Here is a 12,537-nt window from a genome sequence, read left to right on the forward strand (position 1 = left end):
TCATTATGGTTCTCCCCTCGCTTTCTCCAAATGACTACTTGGTGTTGGGAGAAAAGAGCATCCTTTTTATTTTTCGAAGTCCTTAACATGAAAAGTCACATTAGGACTTCAATATTGTTCAGAAATCCTCACTTTGAGCTGGACTGAATATCTATATGAACTTCACATCGTCTCCCTTAGACAAGAAGTATGTTCAACATGTGAGAAGAAGGAATTAAATGAGTATTTGTTGAGCAAAAGAGCCACTTTGGCAGAGAAAGTGCTGCATGTTCATTGAATCCTATTTACTCTGAACTACATTTCACAGCTATCCTACCTTTCACATTCATAGTTGTCATGAGTGGGGGCCATGTGATTGAATTCCAACCAGTGGCATGTAGACAGAAATGAAGTGTTCTAACACCATAGTTGGTCTATAGAAACCTGTGACATAATCATCCACACTCTTTCACTTCCTCTGACAAGTGAATGGCATAGATTCTGAGATTCAGGTGGAAAGCAAAATCATAAATGTGTAGATACTTGGCTCCTTGAATAATTGCATGAAGCAGAACTTCTTAATCTCCACTCTCCTTAATCCATACTGACCTTTTCATGATCAAGATTATGATATTGTATATGGTATATGACTTGATACATGACATAAACATAACTGAATATAAATAAGCCACTGAGATTTGGGGATTTCTTTGTCATTGAATCTAGTGTAAATTTCTCTGAGTATCCCAGAAAGAATACATGTAGGAGGACATGGTATTTTATCTGAATCCACCCATGGTGTTAGAGAAAAGCCATCCATATAAATATCTGGGAACAAAGATTTCTAGGTAGAGGAAACAGCACATACAAGGACCAAAGTATTAGATCATGTGTTTAAGACAAAGGGGGAAATGAGTACATCTGGTTTCTAGTGAATGAAGAGAAGAGAGACAAAAAAAAAAAATGAGATTGAAGAGGTCAGTGGATTCTAAATCACACAGAACTCTGTAGCAATGATGAAGAAGTTACATTTCACTCTAATAATGATGAAACATCATTGGAAGATTTTAATCAGTGAAAATATATGTTCTTATTATGAGATATGTTTTTAAATGATAACTGGGGCTACTCTTGGGGGGACGAAATATAAGGCTCAAGAGGGAAAGCAGAGAGACTAAGAGATAAGACAGTCTTCCAAACAGGAGATGTTAGCAACTTATACAAGACAATTGTAGTGGAAAAGGGGAAAATGATATATCCCACTGAGTCATTTAATGAATTAAGTCTAGGGAAATCATATGGATCATATATTTATGTAAAAATTCTATGTAATATATGGTACAGTCAATACATTAACAAAACATATGCATACTGAAATCTGTAAAATATTCAGGACACTTTTAGTTACTCTGCAGCAAGCCTTAGTTTTAGACTTTTTAAGCTTAATATAGTTCTAGTGAAACTAAAGTTCTTTCCAGTAACAGAGAATACAAAAAACTGTTGGTTTGCCTAATGGCCACCAGATGGCCCTAATAGAATCTATTCCACGGAGAATGGAATACAGACAGAATGAAGTCAGAGCATTTTAACAGGACCAAAATATCTCACAAAACTCTTGTTCTTGTGTGCTGAGATTGAAAAATCATCTTCAACAAAATAAACATATTCACAGCCTAAGAGGCTATGCTATAGGAGCCTACAAAACTGGAATTATGTAAAATCTTACTGGGATGGGTAAATACTAATTTTAGGATGAATAATAATGTGCATGTGTAAAAAATACGTAATCTTATTCATGGGCTTCAGCTAGAAAGTTATATAGACCTCATTGCCTTCTTTTTCATTAGAGAGCATAGCTCCTAGATACTCACATTTGACAACTGTATAGACAGTGAAGAATGTAATAAAGAAAAAAGTGTAAATCTGCTTGCTGAAGACTATATGTGTCTTAAAAATCCTTTGTAGATGTTCTTTTGCTAATTTATTAGTGGGCTATTTATTTTCTATTTATTGATTTTGTGTTCCTTGTATGTTCTGGATACAATCCCTGTATCGGACATATGATGTACAAATATATTCTCTGAGGCTGTGACTTCCCTTTTTATTCCTTCAGTGGTGACTTTCATAGAGGAAATAATTATACTTTTAGTTTTTGATAAAGTTAAATTCATCAATTTTTATTTTCATGGATTATATTTTTTTATTGTATCTAAGGACCTGTCAACAAACCCAAAGGCATGTCAACTTTCTCCTTGGTTTTCTTCTAAAAAATTTTTTATTTATTTGCATTTTAATTTAGTTCCATGGTACATTTTTAGTTAGTTTTGTGTAAGTTGTGAGGTCAGTTTCAAAGTTTACTTTTGCATAGGGACATCCAAGTTTTCCACCATCATGTGATGAAAAACACTATTTTTCTCCATTGAATTGCTTTTACTTCTTTGTCAAAAACCAGTTCACTGTACTTGTAATGGTCTATTTTGGGTTTTCTATTTTGTTTCATTGATCTCTGTGTTTATACTTTCCCAATGCCATACTGCCATAATCTTGGAAGGAATTCAGTCTCTAACTATAAAGTATGATATTAGAAGTACATTTTCCATATAAATCTTTTATTAGGTGAAAGAAGATCCCTTATATTTCTAGTTTTTTGATACTGTTTATTATGAATGGGTGTTGAATTTTTGGACCTTTTGTACTGCTTCTCAGAGAAATTCTACATCTTGTAACTCTTGCTCTAACCCCCTGTTATTATTGCTGGAGGCTTGCTAGCATGGTAGTAAAGTCAGGAGTAGTGGTGTTCTCTAAACTTTTGATTAAGTCTCAGTCATTGGACCCTCCACTGTGCTTATGTCTTGAGGGTCTTCATTAGTCTCTCTGTGTTTCACCAGGGAACCAGGGATAGTTTTCCCCATTCTATACTATCTTGCTTGGCTACTATGATCCAAGACTATTTCTTTAGAGTTCTTTCCCATGTTGGCTACAGCTTTTTTGTTTCTTAGATGACACAGGAAGGCTGGGGTGAGGCTGGGGCAAGTAAACTTTCCTTTCCTGTATTGCTCTCTGGTAAAGACTTTCTTTCAGTCTATGGAGTCTTGTAGTTTCTACCGCATTATTTTGTACCTTTTATCTCCCTCGAGTCATCTTCTTTCCAGATTTCAGAAAGTTTTACTTGGTTTACTCTGCAGCCTCAGTTCTCTGATAGGTTTAGTAAAACTCAGTGATTTCCTGTTTGTCTAAATTTTTCTTCATTTAAGGAAAAGAATGAGACTTCCAAGCTCTTTACATGTCAGAGCTGAAACAAATAGTTGACTTTTATGACATATATAGGGGTTGCATAAAAGCAGAATTCAAATGTATGATATTATTAGGAAGTCTTTTTATGTGCTCTCACAAAACCTTGATTTCAGACAGTGTATTTTACCTCATGAAATGAGGTAAATGATCCGGAAATGATCAGGAATTCTTAACTTTATTATGTGATTCTCTGTCTGAATGCAAGCTGTTTTCCCTTCATTGCTGAAGACGTTGGGTTCCCTTTATAATTTATCTCTTTGCTCCTCTAGATATCAGGAATACCTAACCAAAGATTATGGGTTTTAATATGGCAGCGGAATAACAAATGTATTATCTCAGGGTTCAAAATGACCAGTGATGATGGACTTTACTTCTAACAAGCTTTATCTTTCTAGGCATTAGCACACAGCATTCTCTTAGAACATATAAATCTCTGGTGGGTCCTAGCTACCAAGAGCATAGGAATTCATTCCAGCCAGTATCACACTTCCTACATGCTTCCCCATCCTAGGAATGCAACTAGCATGATCTGTCTCTACATGAACACCATATTAACCTTTCAAGGATTTGATAGCTAAGGCCTGGATTCATTTTGGAACCTAAGCCACATAAATACTACTCATACAAACTCCATAAAGGGATATGGCTTATCTATTTTTTCTAGAATTATTTGAGTATGTCCAACAGTTTCTCTCAACACACTAAGGCAGCCATCTCTAAAACTACTATCCACTTAAACAAGGCCTTCTCTCACTCACTTCCAGAAAAATTTCCCTTCAGTGTATCCTTTTTATGATACCAGCTGGCCCTGGTAGCCCTGGCCAGCTGCAGGAATCTGGTTCATTTACCCTCACCCCATTCATTTCCATGGATGAACTTCCTGAGGGTTTCCATTTGCAATCCATAAACATGCATATTATTTATAAACCCATAATTAGCGAATGGGATAAAGAGGCAAACTAATGTTCCCAAATTACTTTGCACATTTATGAGTATTAGTATTCCCCCCCCCCAAAAAAAAGACAACCACTCACACTAACTCTTTATGAGGCTGGTTATCCAAATCAAAGAAGTCCAGAATAGTAAACACAGCACGGACAGAACCACAAAAGAATAATCTCCAGAGGTAATGCTATATATGTGAAGACCACTTACAGAGAAGCCACAGTCACACTCAAGCATGTGAGCAGCCATAACACATATTATGAGAGGGAGAGTGGCACTTGGGTTCATAACACTGGCTCTAAGATTATACAAACTGGCTATGGATTCATATCTCTAGCTGAATGACCTTCAGAAATTTACTACATCCTTAGAAGCTTCAGTTTCATTTATAAAATGGGAAGGAATAGTTGACCATTCTTCCAGGGTTTTTGAGAAAATTGAATGTGATAATCTATGAAAAATGTTTACTATATATTATCATGTAATATATATGCAATACTGCTATGTAATACATGTGCAATGAAAATTTCCTGAGAAAATGAGTTTGAGAGTCACAGAATTTTGGAATACTTGTGAATTTTTTGACATGTGTAAGCTACCAATATTTTCCTTGATTTTCTACCATCTTCAGATTTTCAAAGCCACATTTCTCTGGCAGTGGGGATCTCCCAAGCTATCTGCCTGTCATTGATAACAGGATGGCCCACAGCTACAGAAGCTCCCACTATCATATCCTGCAATAGCTAGAATGGGGAATGTGCCTTAAGGTTGGGGGTTGGACTCAGTAACTCAGTGCCAGAACTCTGAGTGTGCTCTTGAAGACCATGACAGAAAGCATGGGTACACAGCTCTACAGTAGGAAACTCAGTGGCTGTTGATATCCTCCTGTACGAAATATTATCAGTACAAGATGAAGTTGTACAAAGTTGCAATGGAGCATGTATGGTTCACTCCCAGGTTAGATGCCTTACCAAGTGGAGGTACAAAAAAAATGTTATATGTGAATGCTTACACCTGTTTTAACCACTAATCATTTGAGGCCCCAAACCATATAGAGAAACAAAAGCTGCAAGTTAATAGTGATTCAGAAGTTAATAGAGGTTTATCATAATTTAAGGTTACTGATCCTCCAAAGCATCCACCTGGCATTGAAACTCTACCAAAAATAGTATTGTCAAAGAAACATGACTGATGCATGAAATCTTGAGTCTATGGCTACTTGGGGAGAACATGTAACTTGTTGCCCAAATCTTACTGTGAAATACTTGGTATCAATTCAGATGCTTGGGACTGTAGGTAAAAGAAACCCCAACTAAAAGTGGTTTTATTTATTTTTTTAAAAAATGCCCTACATGTATCTGTTGATACAGTGGGTCAACCATATCACCAAAGTCATGGATGTTTTATATATTTGAAACCTATGCTCCTTAGCATGTTGTTGATGTTTCTTTAATGATTATATGATAATTATATGATAACTAGAATAGTTCCAGGAAGAAGTCCATGCAGATATTATAGGTTCCAGAGCCGAAGCGAGCTATTTTATAATCTTTAAAAACATCTTCTTTTATTATGGGGGAAAATATTTCTGAATACCTCCAACCAGACTTTGTCTCATGTCCCTGAATGGAGAGTGATATTTGAATTAATATGATTGGTTTAAACTAATCCTGGATTGGGGAAAAGAATCACCTTACATAAGTTCATGGTAGAATGAACATCCTAACAAAACCAAGTGTCTGCCAGCAGGGAAAAGATTGTGTCAAGGGGAGAGGGTATAAATGACAAACAGTAGAGCCCTCTACACATTTGATTTATAAATTTCTTACTAATGTGATAAAGGAAAGAGTGGAGTTTGAGTCTGGCTGGTTATACCTAATTTTTTTTTTTAATGGCGCCCCTATATAAAACTTACCAGAGTGTGCGCCTGGTACTTTATAAATAAAATGCGACTCTGGCTTTCCAATACCTGCATGGAATAATTTTAACCTTTGATGTACCCTATGTTAATAATCACACTCTGTTTTAATTATGAATTAGGAAATAGGAGGTAGGATAATGTGGCTACAAAAATGGAAGTACAAGTGGATATAGTACCTGTCATTGTCTATTTTAGATAGAAATATGTGGGCACAGATTAAACTCAATGAAAAAGGTATTAGGTATATTCAGTGGAATTAAATGGAAAAGATATCAAGGTATTGGAACTTTGTTGACATGCTTTGACTTTATATTTTTATATCTGCCACCTCATGTCAGCCTATTCAACCCTGACACTCACTCTGTTACCAATCTATGAACGTCTCCTCCTTATTACCTTCACACTAGCGAATTCCTCTACTTAGAATGTTATTCTCCTAGACTTTCATGTGGCCTGGCTACATTCTATCTTTAAATTTCTTTTATTTTCTTAAAGAAAATGAAAGAAAAGGAAAGAAAGAAAGAAAGAAAGAAAGAAAGAAAGAAAGAAAGAGTGAATCCTAAATACTAACTGCATAACTCACATAAGTCTTCTCTAACCAAAATATCTATAGGGAGCCCCCGTTCCTCTTTATAATTAACCTTGGTTTAGTTTCAACACAGTACTATCACTACTGACACTTCCAAAGATGTTTATTATACATCTCTCTTCCCTGTAATGTAAGCTCTATGATGATAGGAACATTATCTGTCTCTTCACTTTTTAGTTGCAATTGCCTAGAACAGTGTAACACTAATCTCCCCTCCCTAATATTAAGGTGTCAACCCATGAAGCAGAACCATATCACTCTTGAATTACAGCTCATCTGAATATAAGCTTTGCTTAATCACCACACCATTGTATTTTGTATATGTCTGTAGACTTACTGGTTAATATAGAAATAAATTAACTGAAATCTTGATATTCCTCTGACCAAATATGTCTGCAGAAACATGCTGGTGAATAATATGATTATGGTGAAGTTGCAAATGTATGCTATTAGCCTAATTATTGCAGAGAAACATCAAAAATATATGGTAGCTGCTCTTTTCGGCTTTTGGCTCAGAGGAGGTGAAGGTGTAACTGTTTTCAGTCATCCCCAAACCAGTTCATCTGAAAGTATCTGCCTCCACCATGCTGCCTATGTTCAACCTCAACGAGATCAAAGTTTATAACTTAGGTGCAACAGTTGGGTAATGAGTGCCACATCTGCCCTGGCCCCAAAGATTGGTCCCACGGGCCTGTATCCAAAAACGTTTGGTGATGACATCACCAAGGCAACCAGTGATTAGAAAGGTCTGGGTACTACAGTGAAACTGACCATTCAGAACAGACAGGCCCAGATTGAAGTGGTACCTTCTGCTTCTGCCCTGATTATCAAACCCCTCCAGGAACCACCGAGAGATAGATAGGAGCAGAAAAACATGGTGTAAATGGTTAAGCATATTTACACCATGGTTAAGCATGGTGTAAATATCACTTTTGAAGAGATGTTCAATATTGCCTGAGAGATATGGCACTGATATTTAGCCAGAGAACTCTCTGGAACTATTAAAGGGATTCAAGGGACTACCCAATCTATGGGCTGCAATGTTGATGGCCACCACCCTCATGACATGATAGATGACATCAATAGTGTTACAATGAAATGCCCAGCTAGTTGATAACTACAAAGGAAAATATTTCAATAAAGGATCATTTGACAACCAATATATATATGATAGTCATATATAGCCACTATCATTGTTGGTGAGAAGGCATAGAAACTGGATGTCTCATACATTGCTGGTGGAGATATAAAATGGTACAGTATTTCTGGAAAATAGTATGGTAGTTTCTTTCAAAGAGTAAACATGCACTAACCATGCAACTCAGCAACTTCATCCATGAGCATTTATCCCAGATAAATGAAAATTTATGTCCATAAAAAATCCTGTCCATGAATGTTCATAGTAACTTTGTAGTAGCTCAAAACTGGAAACAACCCAAATGTCCTTCATAAATAAACATTTTATCAATATTAAAAAGGAATGAACTATTGAAACATGCAACAGTCTTGGATGGATATAATAGCATTATAGTGAGTGAAAAAATGCCAGTCTCAAAGATATAATTCAATTTATATAACATTATCAAACTGACAAAATTATGGAGATAAAGAGCAGAGTAGTGATGACCAGGGTTTAGGGATGGTGGGAGATAAAGGGGTAGCATGAGAAATCTTGTGGTTAAGAAATATATCTGTATGCTAATTGCAGTGATGTTTATAGAATCTATATGTTAAAAGATCATTGAACTATACATACACATTTTACCAATGTAAATGTCCTTGTATTGTACTACAACTACATAAGATGTGAGCATTGGTGAAAAACAGATAAAAGGTGCATTAGCTCTGTACAATCTTTGCTACTTCCTGTAAATCTATTATTTCAAAGCAGAATGTGTTTAAGGATGTCTTGCAGAAGCCACAAAGCCATCACTCAAATTCCACAACTTTGAACCTCCAGCTAGCTAGCTCTACTTCAGGGGAAGATTATAAGCCATGACAGAGTACACTCCAGGAAATCTATTAGGTCTAGGAAATGCTTCTGTTGTTATTGCTGATTGATTGGACAACACCAATCTCTCTGTTAACCATGGTTCTCAAGCTGAATGCACTTTGAACAGGTGACAGTATAGAAAACCAGTCTCACTAGGATATGGATTAGCAGCTTTCAGAGCAAAGGCATTTGGGCTGAGAAGGGCATCTCCTGGAGACAACCAGAATGATTTCCACTATGCCACTAAGCAAATAGGAGGAATCCTATTACCTATTTGGTAATGAAGAAAGCTCTCCAGGGGCTTCATCTCTTAAGCAGATAGGGCAGGTATAACTTTAAAATACTAAAAGGATTAGGGGATTGGACCAATGGGCTCCTGGTGTTATAAGTCTCTTCGTGGAATTCACAACTAAGCCCTCTGGAAGACTTGGAAGAATTAAATTGCTTGCACTCAGGAAAATGTGACTTGGACTCTAAATATGGATCCACTCTAGGCTTCATTTCCTCGAGATTTTCTCCAGAAAAGTCAGATATATTATCCTAACAATTTATTTCCTGTGTCCACACGACTTTCTGAGTTGGGAACAAAAGTAAGCAGGAAGGGTCTGTGATCTAAATGTCAGGAGCTTCTCATCCTTGCTGACACATCTAGGTTTTCCATACAGAATTTAAGGAGTTTCTAGAACCATCCAGCAGAGGGACCCCTGACCTCATTTGTAAATCCTGATTTACCCTAGTCCACCTCTACCTGACTGCTCCTTGACCCTTAGGATGAGAAAAGTGAGCTAGGGAGGGCTGCATCGAAATCCTAGGAAAATTGGAAGCCATCAACTGCTTTACACCAAGTAAAACATTATGATCTGGGCAAACAATGTAGTAATTTGTGTGAGGGGAATTACTGAAGGTAGAGACCATGCCAGTAGCAGCTTCTAAGTTCAGGGAAGCAACAATGGCCACAGGAATGGAGAGAAGGGAAAACACTGACTATACAAGATGGTAAAACTGGCATGGCAGTATGACTGATCATATGAGGGAGATGCCCATATTTTAGCTTTGGCAACAGACGCAAGACTGTCAGGAATAATCCTATATTCTTTCAAATATTATGACAGTAAATAAGAAAGTAGCATGAGTTGTGGCTGTGCTTGTAACTCTGAAGGTAAATTAACAAGTGGGCTCGATGTCCAGTAGAGGCCATAAGGGCCCTTGGAAGTGCTCCATCCATCATAGCCACAGTTATTAATTCTTGTTTGCTGACATTGTTGATTTATGGATGGCTTTGACAAGCAACTGACCTTTGTCTTTATGGCTATCAGGAGGCATGGCTTAGAGTAACGTCATTCCAAAATTCAGGTAATCATTTTTAAGTAAATATCTTAATATGTCAGTTTGCTTATAATCCTATACAACTGTGCACTCAATTTGGTCATATAGTTTAATGTGAAATGACTTTTATTGAGATTGGTTTATGGCTTTGTTGAGAGTCTATTAGCACCTACTTTAAACTGTTTCAAGTAGAGATTGTCATGCCACTGCTCCAGAGCACATAATTTTGTGTTGGAACAAACTTCAAGTTGTTTCCTGAGGAAACATTTGATCTTTTCGGCAGAAAACTCAATATACCACCTTAATGCTTGTATGGTTGTATGGGGAGAAGGCAAGTCCATATCCTAAGTCTTCCTTACATAAGCAGTTCTTTTTGTGAGGAACTCTTTGCCCCTCCTGCAGATTATTTCCATATGAGGAATTTGTAGGTAAGATAGTATATGTAGTTTTAAACCTCTTGAAGTTGCAGTTAGCTGAATTTATTTCTGGGTAAATTATAGTAATTTATACTTTCATCAGTAGTGTATAATGAAGGTGTCAGTTTCATAACAACTTTGTGTACATTGGGTGTTCCATGGGCTTTTATTTTATTCCATGCCAATTTAATGAATTAAAACTGGAATGCTGAGCTAATATTTCTGTTTTTAGATATTAATGGAGGTGGAATACTTTTCAATGTTATTTGCCACGTGCATTTCATTTTCTTTTCTTTCGTTTTTTTTTTGTTGTTGTTATCTGATACCTTTTGCCCATTTATTTACAAAGGTTTTATTTTTTTATCCATTTTACCATCAACAGCTTTGTACTACATTTATCTACATTTTAGAACTTTCAAATAAATGGGTTTTAAATTTGTTCTTACTGCTTCTTACCCTGTATTTTCATGTATTCCCAGAGTTTTGTTTTCTGCCTTCTTACTTTATAATGTCAGCTGTTCTTTAACTTTTCCATTGAATATTTGGCTAATTATGTTATTTGTAGTTAAAAATTCATTATTCTTATAATTCATATCTCATTACCATTTAAAGCAACTCAGGTCTTAAGCCCTTGGCATTAGTTAAATAAGGTTATTTGTTTTACATCAGATATGAGATAAATGAGATGGAGGATTGTGGCTTTGCTTCACCAAGAGCAACTTACTCAAGCACCCATGAGTAAATGATTTGGAGAAAACTATAGAAAAAATAATACATGAACTAAAAACAAACAAGAAATAACTAAATCAATGGGACACTTTACTATATCATAAAATCTTCTTTTGGGCATAGTTCTCAGCTGGGGCAGTGCTGTTGCCTTCAGTGGGCATTAGTTGCTGTCCTCAAAATAAGTAAAGATTGATTTGGGGCAGAAACACAGTACCACTGACCCAAGGAGTTTACAAGAAACTTCCTCTGAATTTCTGGAAAATCTAGCCACTTGGACAACTTGCCAAAGATACCCTATAGCCAAGCAAGTCCTGTAATGGGGTCAGTCACCCTAGGAAGCTCAACTCTGTGTGTGCTGGGAAAGGACTCTCCATTTTATAAGTTCACCTCACACTATAGAGGCTCAGCTTCCTAAGTGCCAGTGGCTTGCACTTGAGGAAGAGATTTCACCTTATCCTATGATACAAGAGAAAAGAAAGCATGCTTGGGCACATATGCCAGTAAAATTATGGGCAAAGATTATGAAGCAAGTAGTAGCCAAACCCAGGTATTCAGCGTATGAGGTTAAGCACTGTAGCAGGGGCTGCACTGTACCGCTGCAGGAGCAACGGACAGAACCAGTGGCACACCACTAGGTGGCAGAAGAATTCCACTATCACCATTTACCTTACATCTGGAACTTCATCTTTACCCAGAGAAGGGGACTTTAGGATAAAATTCTTGATCCTTTTGGACAGTAAATGTAGCAGCAGTGCAGATGATTCTGGTCCACATGAAGAGTAGTAACTTCAGGAAACTCCTTTTGCATACACCACTCTGGTGTGTCCATGTGCACCTTTCCACCTTTCAGGTGGATTCACTCCCCACTTGCCTTCCCTCCCACATCAGGTTCTGTACCCAAGGATCGATCCTAAATCACTACAATGATTTAGAAACCTCAGACATTATCAGTTGACTTCCCTTGTATGTTAGGATTTATGCCCCCATCCCAACCAGGAACTTCCCCTTAGATCTCCATGTCACTAGTTATGTATCTCCTTTCCTCTCCACTGCCACCTGCAATCTGCAGGAAGATGATCTTCTTTTCCCACATAACCTTAAGGAAAAAAGTCTGCTTCAAATTACAATTTAACTAAACTGTGCCATTTAATTGATCTAATGGAGTCTTAGATACTTACCTATAAAATGGGAATGACGCCTACTTTAAAAGACTATTGTAAGGATTAAATCAGATGAGGTATACAACCTATTTCTGATTCAACCTCACTGACTTGTGAAGTTTTACTCCTGAATTAAGGAAATCTTACATTTCATCTCACAACATAAATCACTGCATTATTGTGAT

This window comes from Herpailurus yagouaroundi, unplaced genomic scaffold, assembly GCF_014898765.1.
Source record: "Herpailurus yagouaroundi ecotype Mexico unplaced genomic scaffold, PumYag 185, whole genome shotgun sequence".
Taxonomy (NCBI): Eukaryota; Metazoa; Chordata; class Mammalia; order Carnivora; family Felidae; genus Herpailurus; species Herpailurus yagouaroundi.